The sequence below is a fragment of the Natrix helvetica genome (assembly GCF_964273705.1).
Source record: "Natrix helvetica genome assembly, chromosome: 3".
Classification (NCBI taxonomy): Eukaryota; Metazoa; Chordata; class Lepidosauria; order Squamata; family Natricidae; genus Natrix; species Natrix helvetica.
The window spans coordinates 126,100,564-126,116,765 of record NC_138549.1 but is presented as its reverse complement, the minus strand read 5'-3'; the positions used below and the strand labels follow the sequence as shown (position 1 = coordinate 126,116,765).

The 16,202-nt window shown below is 38.4% G+C and overlaps 1 protein-coding gene across 6 annotated transcripts in view; it reads right to left on the bottom strand.

The window, feature by feature from the left end:
• FOXP4 (forkhead box P4) overlaps positions 1-16,202 on the bottom strand; it is a 181,260-nt gene that overhangs the window by 126,621 nt on the left and 38,437 nt on the right. The gene's annotated exons all lie outside the window — the stretch shown is intronic.

Genomic DNA, 16,202 nt, shown 5'->3' with positions numbered 1-16,202 from the left:
GTCCTATGATGAGTTGACAGTGGCAAGTCATCTCACAGTAAGTTGTCTGTAGAGAGTTGTCTGTGGCGAGTTGGCTGTGGCGAGTTGGCCGTGGCGAGTTGTCCCATTCTGATGTCAAGAGATATCTTGTATAAAGTTCTTTGACAGAGGTACAGCAAATTGTACAACAAACATGTAAGTGTGAATTGATGATGCTATCAGTTTAATCATAATATTGTGGAGCCTTTTATCTAGCTCTCCATTCATCACAAAAATTGTCTGAAGAAATGACAATTTCAACAGAAATTAAGAAGATGCTTCAAAAACTTCATCTTTGCAACAACTCTGTCCCTTTTACGTAGTGCTAGTTAACAAATACTGAAGCAAATATCATGTTCATTGGTAAACGTGAGTTTTATTCCTATCTTTTCTTTCCTTTAACTTGTATAATCCTATGTTACCAAGAAGCAATTATTATTATAATATTATTGTTCTGCACCACCCAGAGTCACCTTCGCTGAAATAGTTGGCTATATAAATTTTTTTTTTTTTTTTTTTTTTTTTTGTAATAAAATTTTTATTGGTTTTTCAAAATTTATAGGGAAAAGGGTAAATGGACAGGTATACAAATTTTGGCAGTTGCAAAGTGTGTGAGGCCCCCCTCCCTCCATACCCATAGCGTACATTTATATATAATGCATTAGTATATAATTGATTATAATCAGCATATTAGTTCTATTATTAAATTCAATCAGATTAAACATTACAATATAAAATCCAAATATAATTCCATTTTCACTTTCGGTCAATTTATAATAATATGATTTTCATATTTATTTCTGTGATCTGAGTCTTCTTGCTATTGCCCCATCTCCCTCCACTGGCAGAGCTCTGGCCCCTCCCGTGTCCTGCGTGTCCGTTGTAGTGTCTGGTGGTTTCTCTAGGAGTGTTTTATTTTTTTCCATAAAGGCCTGCGCCTCTATGGGTGAATTAATTCTGATTCTTGTCTCCTCCCAGAATATCAGCATACCTTCAGGCATCAACCATCTAAACCACACCCCTTTCTGGTATAATTTATTCGCTAATTGCGAATAATTTTTTCTTTTTTCTCTAATCTTCTTAGGGATCTGCTTCAGAATGGTTATCTCCATATCATGATATGTCAATGCTTGCCCCCTTTGTACACCCAGAATTTCATCTCTTGTGGTTTTTCTAAGGAATTTAATGTGAACCTCCCTGGGTACATTGTGTGTTCTAGCATAAGCTGAGTTCACTCTATAAACCAGATCTATATCCCACCCCATCTGTTGTTTTTCTTTGTGTGTATAGTCAGCCAGAATGTTTGTCATGATGTCCCTTATATTTTCCCCATCTTCTTCTATAACATTTTGAAATCTAAGATAATAGGACATTCTCTCAAATTCTAATTTCATCTGTTGGATGTCAAGATCTTTGTTCCCTTTCTGCACAGCTTCCACCCCCCCCCTCACCTCCTCCACCCCCCCTTCCACAAGATTCAGTCTTTGTGAGTTCTTATATATTTGGGCTTGATTTTCTTTAATTTCATCTTTCATTTCCCTTAACTGTTTCTTGATTTCCTCCTGGCCCTGTAGAATTTGTTGAAGCATTTGTTGAAAGTCCATCTCTGTAGTCTTATGTTGCATCAGTTCTGTTATCTTTGACTGTGTGGCTGGACTGGATGTTGCGGATGTTGGAGCAGAAGTGGCAAAGCCAGGTTTTCCAGGAGGGGGTCTTTTAGATGCCATCCTTTATAACGTTAAAAGTTCAGTCCAAATATGAAGTAAGCAGTTAGAAAAGAAGGGTAGCCAGGTGAATCCGGGAGCAGAATAACCAGGCAGAAGAGAATCTCTCCAATAAGTCTGGCAATAGATAGAAAATTTCCCCTAGAAGGTTAAAAAAATACCAATCCACAAGAGGTTCCTCTGGGAGACACGGAGACAAAGACCGGAAGCCTGAATTTTAAAGGTGGAGTCAGGTTTCAGAGTTCATAAAGACAACGGAAGTGTGCCATCTTGCCCTGCCAGTTTTGGGCACAGAGGCGTAACAAAGTTTTAAAAAGTTCCAAAAGTCCTCAAATCAATGTAATATGTAAAATTAAATTGAAAAGAAAATCATCTCAGCCTAAGTGAGGCTTCATTCGTTGGCTCTCCCCCCTCCTCCTTCCCCGGGGGCTGAGAGCAAAATTGTTTCTTGCCGCTTGTCCAAGGGGGGGGGGAAACCCCCCTCCCTCCAGCCGCACCTCCAAAATGCTCCGAAAGTTATTTTAAAGTTTTAAAAGCTGAATCAAATCTTCATGCAAAGTAAGGGATGAAGAGAGAGGCAACCTCACCGCACCGCAGCTGCTTCCTTCAATTGTAGCATTCTCCAGTCGGCTTGTAGCGAGGCGCGAGGCGTGGAAACGCGATGCGCCCTCCGAACTTGCTCCCCGGTGCCTTGGGCGCGCGAGAGAGCTCCCGCCGGCTGCCGCCGCTGCAGGAGACCTCCGCGATGCCGCCCCTCCGGCAGGACCCCTCTGCGGGGTGTCCTGTGCCCCCCAAGGAGTGGGGAAGCCCACCGGGGAGCCGGAGCGGGCAAAGAGCTGCCCGTCGCCGCCGCCGCCGGAACCGGAACTCCGCTATATAAATTTGATTAATAAAATAAATGTATTACTTTATTTTTTAATTTCATATTTGTATCTGTTTTTCCCCTTTTAAAAAAAGGCTAAAACTAGTCAATATCCAAATACCATATTTTTCACACTATAAGACGCTCTGGAGTATAAGACACACCTTAGTTTTTTGGGAGGAAAATGAGAAGAAAAAAAATTCCGCCTCTGCCTACCAGCATCCATGGTATTCAGCTGGCTAGCTTCTTGTCAGTGTGTGAGAGTTTATGACTTGGAACACATGATAACAAGGTCATCTAATGAATAGACATAGCAATTAAGTGAACTGTTTCAGACTCTGAAACAGTATTTGCTGTGTGAACAACAAGGAGACAGGAAGGAGCCTGGCTTAGCTGAGAACTGAAAGTGAAACTGCTTGTGTTTTGCTTGTATTTACTGCTACCTTGGAAAACCTGCTTTTGGTATTGTATTGTATATTGTTATTACTTTGAATCCTGCTGAGTCAGTTATTTGTGTGTGCTTTCTAAATGTGATTGCTGCTGTAAACTCTGACCAGCCAGGTCAGCTTGAGCACCTATTGCAGCCCGATTCAGCCCAGTAGATTGGCAGGTGAATTGGACAGGAATACCCCTAATCAGCTGTTTCAGGCTGCAGGGATTGCCACAGAACATTGCTGCCTCCATTGCCTCATATTTTTGGCCTCTGGTCGGGGTGGGTGGGGCTACATTCAGTGTATAAGATGCACTCAAATTTTCACCCTCTTTTGAGGGGGGGAGTGCATCTTATCCTCCAAAACACATGATATATAAAAAAATACGATATTAAGTGCAAATGCTGCACAAATCTTTCAACAGAATTTTCATTCCATACCAAAGGGAAAATAGACATTATAACATTTATTATAATTAACAAGGAGATCATAAAATATTTCAGTCAAGTACACACACCAATATCCCCACTTTAGTATTCAGCATACTAAATTATATACATTGGGTAGTAATATGCTCTTGAACTACTTAAACCAAAGAGATAAACTGGGTACTTTATATAGCAGTAGTATAGTTCAATGAGAACCACCACTTCATGAAAATTTACAGAGTAAAACCCAACTTCTCAATGCAAATTAATACAGAGACACAATGTTGTTCATTTGTATTGTGTTCAAGCATTCTTAACAAGAACAGGCACTAATGCACAACTACTGTTTGATATGTGCAAATTGTACAGGAACATTGCAATGAACAAGGATATACATTCAATTTCACAGCTACTAAAATTGTCGGCTGAGCGGGTACAAAAATAGCCAGGAAAATGGTTGAAGCCTGGGAAACATGCCCCTTGTCAGTCAACAGGAGTGTTGATTTACCACCAGTTATCAGGTACTTAACAACCTTGGCAGCACAAGGAAACAAGAGCAAACAACTTAATAACCAGCCATCAACAACACAATCAACAACTAAAAAGTCACACGTAACCAGGCACCGCCTAAATACTACTCATAGAATATCCCAAAGCATGCATTCTGGTGAGAGGGAAGTTCCCTGATGTTGAGCTCCAGCGTGAATCTGAAAGATTGGAAGACTAAACCTCTAGTCCCAGTGACTGACCCAGATTGGATCCTGCAACATTATCCTGGAATATTTGTCTTCATTCTTGTACAGGAACACTTCTGGATGTAAACCAGTGAGGAAATAATTATTTGAAGGCATCTGTAGGTAGCGTATTTTCAGAGTATAAGACGCACCAGAGTATAAGACGCACCAAGGTTTTGAAGAGGCATTTTTTAAAAAATAAGTAGGTAGGTAGGTAGCGGGATAGAGAGGGAGAGAAAGAGAGAGAAATACAGTAGGGAGGGAGGGAGGGAGGGAGGGAGAGAGAATAGTTAGATAGGTAGATAAAGGGATAGAAAGAGAGAGAGAGAGAGAGAGAGAAATACAGTAGGTAGGTAGGGGGAGAGAGAGTGTGTGTGTAGGTAGGTAGGTAGGTAGTAGGTAGGTAGGTAGGTAGAGGGATTGAGAGAGAGAAAGAGAGAGAGAGAAATACAGTAGATAGGTAGGTAGGTAGGGGGAGAGAGAGAGTAGGTAGGTTGATAGGTAGAGGGAAAGAGCAAGAGAAATAGAAAGAGAGAAATATAGTAGATAGGTAGGAAGAGAGAGATAGTAGGTAGGTAGGTAGATGTTTCCAGGTGTATTTATCCATGTGCTGGAGAAGGAAATAGCTGACAATCTGAAGCACCTCAGACTTTGTTTCTGCTGGCACAGTACTTGATCAATATAATTCTCATCGATCAGTTAAAGAGCTTTCCAAAAGGAAAAAAAAGTTTTTGCACTCTGTAAACCTCCCCAAAACAGCCCGTTTTTTGCAAAAACGGGCCCGTTTTTTTGTCAATAAAATTGCATGCATAGCCTTATGGAGGCTTATAGGGGACTGGAGGGGCAAAAAATGGCCCATTTTTGCTCATTTCTGCCCTCCCGAGCCCCCAGGAGCTCTCTGAAAGCCTCCATAAGGGTATGCATGGCCATTTTTTGTGAAGGGGCGGGGCTTCAGGGGGCAAAAAATGCTGTATTCGATGTATAAGACTTACCCAGATTTTCAACCTCTTTTTTGAGGGAAAAAGGTGCGTCTTATACTCCGAACAATACGGTAATCTAAAATTCATCTAACAAATATCCTAAAAAGTCCCATTTATAGATATTATTCAAATTAAGCAGAGCAAAATTGGTGTAGTGGGTGGACGCCATGAGGTTAGAAGCTGGAAAGCTGCGAGTTCCAGTTCTACCTTAACTAGCTAGATGATCTTGGGCCAGTCTGTCTTACTCATAGCCCTACAAATAAGTCAACGGCAAACAGCAAAAGCATTGCCAAGAAAACTGCAGAGACAGTCTCCAGCAAAACACTGATTTGAAAGAACACACACACACATCTGAAAGCACACATAATGTCTTCATAGACACTATCTGGTAGTTAGGAAACTATTGTAAAAGGACATCTAGAAACAAACTCACTCTCTCATATTACTGACACTTTGCAGGAAACATGCTGGGCATAGACAATGAAAGTAAATGAATAAAGCCGGAATGTAATCTATCATAAAAAATGTTGCTACAGCTATTCATTAGAGTTTTCATTAGAGACAAGCAATGCTTGTTATATTAAAAATGTTAGGTTAAAAGCTGTGAGAAACAGTTCCAATAGTTATATGCAACTATCACTGTGCTAGTGGAGATAAGAACTACATGCCAACACAATTGAAGAGCAGAATAGTTGAGAAAGCTGAGGGTTTACAATTTCTAGATCTCAAAATGTTTGTGAAGACAAAGAATCAAGAGAGAGAAAAAACACACACACACACAATCATGAGCAAAGATGCATGAATCTTCCAGACACAGGACATAAAGATATTCATTTATTTGTTAAGTATGTATCCCACTTTATCTCAATGAGCTCAAAGCTGCTTACTCAGCATTCTCTGTTCCAATTCCTCTGTCCTCAAGGATCAATTCTATTCAGTGGGCTGTGCTGAGAGAATTGTGACAAGTCCAAACTCACCAGAGAGTTTCCATGGCTGAAAGCAAACTTGAGTCTGGATCCTCCCAGTCACAGTCCAGCATTTGACCATTATACCACACTGGCTCTCAAAACCTTTCTATTCAAAAAGTGCAAAACTACATAAACAGCATAAAGAGGTCAACAGTGGGAAAGATTACCCACTTCTCCAAAACCATTAACACCATGTGAGTTCATTATTAGGAAAGACAGTCATAGCTGAATTCTCCGATATAGTAACAGAGAGTAATTCTACTCCCACCCTTTATAGGAAGGTTCAGAACAGCTTCCATTTTAATTTTCAACATTAAATAATAACAATAAGTTTTATGTATTTTCCCATTAAACACTTTTAAACTGTAAAAAGATAATCTCCATTACAACTTTTAAAAACTAGGAAGGAGTGGGTGGAATGGAGGCATTCCTCTACCTCTTATCTTTCAGTCCTTCCTCTCAACTACATTAGGGATTAGAATGAAGGGAAACAAAAAGCAAACTTGCTTGCCCTCATGATGCAAGCACCCCATGACAAAATGAGAATAAAATAAATTCCCAATCATCAATTCCTTGTCTCACTTAGTTCTGTACACAGAACAACAATCTTCATTATTGCAACACGCATAAGGTCTTGCTATTTTCCACTGCTTGGGATGGGGCAATACACTTCTCAGTTTGAATGCATGATCTTAGGAAAGATAAAGATAAAGCTTTCCTAGATGGTTGGACAATTTAACATTATTCCCACTCTTCTCTCAGCAAAGCAAAAATACCTCAAATGCAAAAATACTGTGCAGATTTTGGAAATTTCACTTTTATTTGTCCCGGATATTCAGACTAATAATTTTGAAAGTAATCTGTGTGGAGCTTTGCCCTCAGCTCAAACCACAGTCAATATCATGAGATGAACAAGAATCTAAAATGGTTACTTGCTGAGTAAATTGCCAGAAACACTTGTGTGTCATAAGAATTGACTCTGGATAGTCCCAGCAGCTGGTACCAGTATGACTTTAATATATGAAGGCTGGAAGGGAAGAGAGCTCCAATCGTTATAGCTGGGCTGCTGCAGTGGCGTAGCGTGGGGGGTGCAGGGGGGGCCGGCCGCACAGGGTGCAACATCTGGGGGGGCGCGCTCGCACTCGCAGCTCTCTGCCCCTGCCTGACTCACTCACTCTCTCTCACTGCAGTGCTGGCTGTGCGAATCCGATCCGAGCCGCCGGGTCGCCGCCCACTGTGCAGAGGGGGGGTTCCAGCAGTGGCGTAGCATGGGGGGTGCAGGGGGGGCAATACATGTGCTTAGGGGGTAAGAGTTTCTTTAACTAATCTAGTGGAAGAGACTCGAGTGCTAAAATCCACGGGTTAGGGGGCGCAAATTACTTGCCTTGCCCCGGGTGCTGACAACCCACGCTACGCCACTGGGCTGCTGTTTGAAACTCTTGAAGGTGTATTCTAGTCATGATCAGTATTTCCTCTGCCACTACTAAAATGAATTGTTCATCTACAAAATAAAAGCAAATATGTATCCAAAGTATTTCAGTAATCTAGGAAATTGAAATTTAAGGAGGAGGTCGAAAATTTGTAGCTCAGGGCTGAATTGTGGGGTCCTCGGTGCTTTCCGAGCTTGGTTTGTTTGGTTGCAAACATTTCATTACTCAGCTAGGTAATATCATCTGAGGAGGAAATGCCAATTGCTTTAAACTGATTATCACCAATTTTGAGTGGTAATCAATGAGTAATTTCTGCTATTGTAAGTACATTCAGAAAACTAGAATCAAACTAATGGTAATGAAAAGCAAACAAACTGGCACACCGGGATTTTTCACTTTCTTCCTCTATAAAGAAAACTGTACTCATTCTTCCTTCAAGACTGCTGCTTTCTAGATCAAATGAAGCACAAAGCCGACACTTGGAACTGATCAGACAAGTAGTCAGCAAGTTTGAAAGCGAAAGGGACAGAAGAAGAGGGTGGTGTTTTTTTTAAAAAACTACCTTTTTCTTTACTCTGTGTGGATTTTGCTTTTGCTTTTTTGGCACGATAGACCGACAAACTGGGAACAACATAATTGCTGAAATGTGGCATGTAATAATAGCTATTCAGAAGCTATCATTCATATTAAACAGGGTGAAGCAAGCTTCTCATTTGCATGTTTGAGATTATATGCATTTCCAAAGTCATTTCCACAGGAGGTGTGAATGACATTAATTCCCATGTGGCGTTGTCGATTCCCTCCTGTAGCCCCTCACACTATCAAATACACACAAAGTGACACAGAATGACATACTTGTCCCAGGGAATTCAAGGACAGAACGTTACCATGACTTGGTTTTAGGGAAAATATACATTGCTAGTTAACAACATTTTGCTGGATAAAGAATGAGATGAAATCAAATAAAAAATCTTGGAACACAGAAGTTACAAAGCTATCAAAAAAGATAGCAAACATTTTGAAAACAAAATGCAAACCAAACTTGAATTTTAGCATCATGTGTTCACTCTACATGTTGCATAATCCTATACGGAGTTCAGAAGAAACGACCCTCCGTGGTGTAAATCCAATTGTCAGAAAGAAACGTTGTTCTATCATTTTCCTTTACCTAGCAGTGAACACGACAAATATTGTCTTAAGGTTTATATACGTTTTAACTTCTCTTACTTTATATATTTCTACTAAGCCTTTTTGTTCCTTTCCATCATTTTTTTTTAAAAATAGATGTTTTATTTGGAATTCTTCTCTTTTTTTATAACATTCATTTACATGAATATTCAGAGAATTCCCTTGTTATCTCTCATACAGGGAAGAGTATATTTTCCAAGGGATGGCTTGTTGCAATTCTGGTATATTTTACAACAAACACTGTTGTTTACATTTCCTATGACTAGATCTAAGGCTACACTTGAATGAGGATGTATGTAATGGACAGATCCACATGAAAGACAATCAAGTTATCATCGGTTCTGATAGCCATTCATTGCTGGTTTAGCATAGGATTCAAGGAAGGGAAAGGAAAGCCACAGAAACATCAATAGTATCAAGTCTTGTTCTTTTAATGCATTTGTTGCATTTACAATATAATAATAAATCCAAGGAAGTCTACAAAATAAATTCAATTAAAAATTATTGCCTTTCACTCTTTATGCAAAATATCGACGTGACTTGTGTATGAGCATAGATCATTCAAAGCATCTTTTACAGACCAAAAATGGATATGAGAGAATTACAAAGATTGTTATGAGACGGGGATGGCATTAGCTAAACTTATGTTTTAAAATCAAACTGGAGAGGAGGGGGGGGGCTGGAACCTTGTCATGCCCAAAATGTGGCGTTTCAGAAGGTGGCAGCACATAACTGACTGTGCCTGGATTTTGAAGCTAAGCAGGCTCAGGTTTAGTTAATACATGGATAGGAAAGCAAGTAAAGATGAAAAGACTTGAAATAAGGCAGAGGCAACCCATTTCTATATTTTGGCCAAGAAAACAATATCAACATTTCTATGAAGTTAATAGGAACCAACCTGGATGTAAATACACAGACATGGTTATGGGTATATGGGTATGAGTAATGCATCAAATTTTCTTCTCTAGCTGCTTATTAATTCTGCTTATGCCTGGCTGAAGATCAGAATCATGGCAGGCCCAGAAGGAAAATATAAGGTTGAAAAATCATATCACAATTGGTATTGCACCATGCCTTTTTTTCTATAAACTCTGAAAGGAACAGCACATGGTCAACATTTAGAAGGTCCCTGATTCAATATCTGGCATCTCATTTTTTATTAATTATAAAAGAGGATAAGTAGCAATTCAACCGAAAGATGTCTGCTGATATTTGCTAATAATGGGAACTAAAGAATGAAATGGATAAACAGTACAACTTCGATTAAAATATAGGGAAAGACTTTCCACTATCAGGGAGGGAAATACTTCCAGCATGGTAACCATTTCTCTCTGGTGTGAAATTAGCATGAAACAATTACCATAATAAAGAAGATTTCCATTGAAAGAAAAGTGCTTGAAAGTACATCACCTCATGCACCAAAAATAGATATTCAGTTACTTTAAATGTACATATGTACTTGCATGAAAAGAATGTGGAAATTAAGTTGAGCACCAGCAGTCACTATTAACCATTATTTTGGACTTAGATGGTAGCTAAACATTCCCTGGCCTGGAGGACAACTAGTTTTGCCAAGAACATTCCAGAGTCACCTTAGCCTGCTCCATTTGCCTATACCTTGCAGAATTGGTATGCAAGTTGTACAGTTTTATTGAAATCAGGTTTTAACACTTGTTTGCAAAGCTAACAGCTAACCCTACAAATTTCAACTTTTTTATTCATGCACATTTCATGCACATTTTTTTCTCTTCCTTTTCCCCCCATTTATTACTTTCAATTGTCAAACATCTGTGCATTTGACCATTTTTGTCAAGCATATGTATTTTGTGAGAAAACCAATTTTCAAGTAAAGAGAAAAAGTACTGAAGCAAGTGAGACCATATACTACAAAGCATTTAAGGGGGAAAAAAGCTGTTTACAGATTTAGAAACATGTGTCAGATAGTTAACCCTCTACTGACAAACACCAGGAAGCTATTATTCAATAATGCATTTTGATTTTATTTGCCAAATTTGTTTGCTGCTCCTGTAACGGTGCTAGGCAATTCTGAGCAGCTTATAACGGATTTTGTAATTATATTTATAATTATAATATATAATGCATGTCATGTCTATGAAATCAAAAGTTCACTGTACATACCATGGTGTATCACTGAAGATAAAAGATATGAAGTTTTATAAACACGGGTTTAATTGTTTGCTTCAATTCCTTATTTATGCACTATATACTAGTTCAGGGGACCCCAATCCCCGTCTGTGGCCCGGCACTGATCCACTGAATGCCAGAAACTGGACCGCGCATACAAGCAAAGGAGTGCAGGCAGTACACGAAATTACGCCCCCTCTAGTCCAAGGAAAAACCTCCTTCCATGGAACCAGTCCCTGGTACCCAAAAGGTTTAGGGGGGGCTGTACTAGTTCATAGAATATGGGCAGAAGGATACAAATATTTCACTAAGAAAAGAAAAAAAAGAACTATCCTTTCTGATGTTAGTAGCACTTTAAAATGCCTTGATAAGACCATACTTGGAATATTGCAGCCAGTTTTGGTTGCCATAATATAAAAAAGATGTTGAGATTCTAGAAAGAGTGCAGAGAAGAGCAACAAAGATGATTAGGGGACTGGAGGCTAAAACATATGCAGAATGGTTGCAAGAACTGGGTATATCTAGTTTAATGAAAAGAAGGACTAGTGGTGACATGATAGCAGTGTTCCAATAGTTGAAGGGCTGCCACAAAGAAGGAGGAAGCAAGCTATTCTTCAAAGCATCTGAGGGCAGGACAAAAAGCAATGGATGGAAACTAATCACGGAGAGAACCCATGCAGAAATAAGGAGACTTTTCCTGGCAGAACAATTACTCTGTGGAACAGCTTGCCTTCAGAAATTGTGGGTGCTTGATCACTGTAGGTTTTTAAGAAGATATTGGACAGCCATTTATCTGAAATGGTATAGGGCCAGGATGGCATGTGTGCGCTGGCCAGCTGAGTTCAGCCTTTTTTAAAGACATTTTTCGCCCTCCTCAGGCTCCAGAGGCTTTATAGGAGCCGGGGGGGTGAAAAGAGCCTCCCTCACCCCCCCCCGAGGCCCTATGAAGGCTTCAGGAGCTTCCCTGAAGCCCCGGGAGTGCAAAAAACGGCCCTATGGGTTTCTGGTTTGCTCGTAAGGTCAGTTTAAGCCCTCCGGAGGCTTCAGGGACCTTCAGGAGGCTTCCCTGAAGCCTCCGAAGGGCAAAAAACGCCCCTACGAGCAAACCAGAAGTCACTTGGAATGGGGAGATAGATGGATTGGAACTCTACCCCAGACTTCAAAGCACAGAAGAAAAGAGAGAAAAATTGACGGAGATAAGGAGAGAAATCTTGACAGAAGCACTAGCGATAACCAAAGATAAGCTGATGGAAAGAACAGATGTTGGGTTTCAAACTTTTATGAGATACGAAAGAATAACATGTTGCCAAGAGAAGTTTATATAAGATTTATTAAGAAAGTAACTAGAACATTAATGCTACAAATGGCAAGAGATATAAGACCATACTATTACTGGAAAGATACAGGTTGATGCAATGAAAATGTATAATAAAAAATTAAGCTAAATTTAGTTTACTAGTAGTATGTATAAAACGAAGCGACAACAGCTATAGTTAAATAATGATTAATAATGATAACAATACATAGATATATTAGTTTGATAATATGAAATTTTATATAAACAACACATGGAGATTATGAGAGGAGATTTAAAAGTTTTATCTAGAATATGTTATAAAGATGTATTGTGATTGGATGATCTTAGGATGATTTAATGGAATGTTATGATATAATCCTATTCTGGATTTTGAATATTATATATAAAAGGATGTAAAAACAATTACAATCAAATTAAGGTTGAGATATAATAATTGTGATATACATTAATATAGGTGAATTTAAAATATGCAATTTGATATGAAAAGCAGGTGGTGACTATGGAAGAGATGCATGGAAATACTGTAACCAACTGACACACTTTCTAGAATTTGTAATGGAAGATGGTATTTTTATTTTTGTTTGTTTGTCCTTGTTCAAAAACAAATTTAAAAAATAAAAAAAAGTCTCTGGAGCCTGGAGAGGGCAAAAAAAGCATGCAAAAAATGGGGGGGCGCCTCTCATGTGCGCATGCACACTGGGGGTCGCGCATTGCATTATGGGTACGGCACGCATGTGCATGACCCCCCTGCGCTCCTCCCACTTATGGCACGTGAGCCAAAAAAGGTTCGCCGTTGCTGGTATAGGGTCTCCTCTTTGAGCAGTGGGTTGGATTGTAAGACCTCCAAGGTCCCTTCCAACTCTGTTATTCTGATAATACAGTCTACCATGAAATGTATGGGTAAAGACTGCTTAATTTTTAAATACCCCAATAAGATATAAATTATTATAAATCAAATTATTTATTAATAATTTACCCCTCAATTATATGTTGTGCAAAATGCTCCTTAGCAACTAATCCACAGCAGCTCCACTTTGTTTCATTTGCAAGGAAGCACCATGAAGATATGGAGTATAGCTATGAGATTATCACCCCTTTTGTCTTAATTATATGACCAATGATTAAGCCAAGATCTATGATCAAAGAATACTTCATGGTCACAAAAATATATGTTGTTCTTGCAACTTTGGATCTGTTTGAATGGTATATTAATATGACCAGTAATGAGAAAGGCTAGATTTAAAAGATGCTAATATTATTTATTTGTTGTAAAAAATAAAAGGCTAACTGGTGCTAGGCATGTAAAAAATAAAATGTAAAATGTCAATGTTAAATTAACACTAGTAGTTTACAGGCTCTTTGGAAAAGGTAACTTATATTAATTCGGTTTGTTTCTTGGATTGTTTCTAATTTTCTTTTAAGTTTTGTAATATGTGTTTTTTAATGCTGTACGCCGCCCTGAGTCCTTTGGGAAAAGGACGGCATATAAATCCAATAAAACAAACAAACTACATAAGCGAATAAAAAGTGTTTGCACGAAAGGAGCAAACACTAATCCTACAATGATTAATTGAAGTACTGAAGCTGAATATCTAATTACTGTTTTTTTAGGTAGAATCAAAATAAATATATTCAATAACTGCCATTCCATTTTACTATCCTTATTTGTTTATTTCAAACACATTTTTATTTGCAATGAAAAAGGAGCCAGGAGAGAGAGAGAAAAAGGCTACTAGAATAGAGACCTAATACCATATGGCAAATAGGCATATTAATTACTGCTACTTTTTAATTAACAATTGCTTAATCTGAGCAGTAACATTTGCCTTGACATCTTTTGACTCTCTGCTAACCTGTGAAGTGCACATGCCATGCCAAGTCATCAATTAATTTTTATTGACATTTTCTTCCCCTAAACAGGCACAATACCAGGGTTTTCCAATTAACACCTCAGCACTCTCTAATTAGTGCAATTAACAGACTGATGGATGCCTGGAGTTTCCCAGAAGGGAGAGCAGAGATCAGTTGGTTTTGCTATGTGGACAGATCTCCCGCTGAGAGCAAGCATACATAGCTGAGGACCCAAATGATTCTCTAATTTTAAATGGGAGCAACTACAGGTTTGTATATATACAAATTCCATAATTTTCATCTATTTCACGCACATTTCATCCTAAATATATGAAGACACATCAGTATAGTCACCAATAACTATGCCATCTCTTTACTAGCATTAGTATATTTAAATGTACAGAACTCTTAAGTTGTCATGAATTACTGTTTTTCATAGAAAAACCTATTATAATTATATACTCAAATACATTGCATATATTCTTCCCATGGAGCTCTTGAAGCAGCAAGAATAAATACATATGCCACATTTCCCTTTTGTTTCTTGTCCCCTTAATCTATGAGTAAAGACTTGCTTTTGTTTATCAAAGCTGCTATAGTAAAACTGAAAATGTCATTTGAAATATTATTTCTCCTTTCTGAACATTATTCCCTCTACCAGGGTGATATCTCAAGTCCTCTATTCCAGCCTCACTGCAGTACTTCTCCTGATTTGGTTGAGAAAGGCAATGATACCTTATCCAAATTAAGTTAAATGATGGATACAACTGCTAATATAGCTCTACATATATTTGGCTTTATCTTATGCCTGCAAAAATTTATCACCTCATATTCCTGGGTTTCTCCTCTTCTAAATGTCAAGTAAATAATTATCTTGCCAAGTATATACTTGTTGCAAAGAGCAACCAGAATCTCCATGTCTTCTGGTCTTTCCCAATGTCCACTTCCAACTGCCACAGAACCTTCAGTCACGAAAAGTTCTGCCTTCACCATGTCTACACATTTGACTCTTAAAGTAATCATAGAAGATGTGGAACCACACACATAATGTCTTCATGCCATCTATCACAATTATGGAATTTCAGATGAAGTACACAGAGGATTTATTGATATAATAGCAAAATTATAAAATGTTAAGCAAAATCTTGTTTCAAATGTTCCAAAACTTTTGCCGAAATCTTAATTTACATTGAAAATAGATGTAAAACGAATCATCTTTCTTACAGAGATATCAAAAAGACTACAGAATGAATGCTGCTTCAGGAGAAGAGAAAATCTAATTGAGGTATCCATCAGAATGGGTTTTTCTTTCAGGGTTTTAAAAGGGGTGGGGGAAGGCACTTATCTCTATCAGAACAATGAAGTATGGGTTAATTAGAAGCAATTATCCACTAAATCTAAACCAGAACGTCCAAAAGACAAGTCAATATTCAACACTTGGCCAAAAAGTACACATCTAAAACAGGTTCAATAATGTATACTGCACTTATTGATTTTAGGTTTAAATTCGATCTACAGTAGTTCCCAGAGCAAGGCGATGGACTAACTCAAAATACTACCACTGATAGACAGTTACTGTTGCAAATCTTAATAAAATTTCTAGAATCAAAGTGTAATGCTATATGCAAGGCAACCACAATAAAGATATTGCAACCACAGAGGAGCGAGGCAGGGATGTATTTTATCTCCCTTGTTTAATCTGTACATTTATGAACAAAATACATTTGAACACCCCCCCCCCTCAAAAAACTAAAACTAAAAAAACTAAACAGCCACATTGCAACTTAGTTGTGTGCAGATGACACAATATTTCTGTCATAAATATTAATTGGACTTAAATGGGTTCTGAATGCTCTAGCCAATTACTGTTCTGAGGAAGCACCTAAAATCAACTATAGTAAAACTAAAACTCTGATCTTTGCAAAGAGACCCACCCATACACCTGGGAGATAAATGGTCAAAGAACTGAACAAGTGAAATCTTTTAAATATTTGGTCATAGTTTTCCATAGTTCCAGCAAACACAGTGAACACTAGAATTATGCCATACCAAATGCTCAAAAAACAGTAGTCACAATTTAATCTTTTTACTCCACCAGATGAATAAAGCCTATCCTAGCAATGCT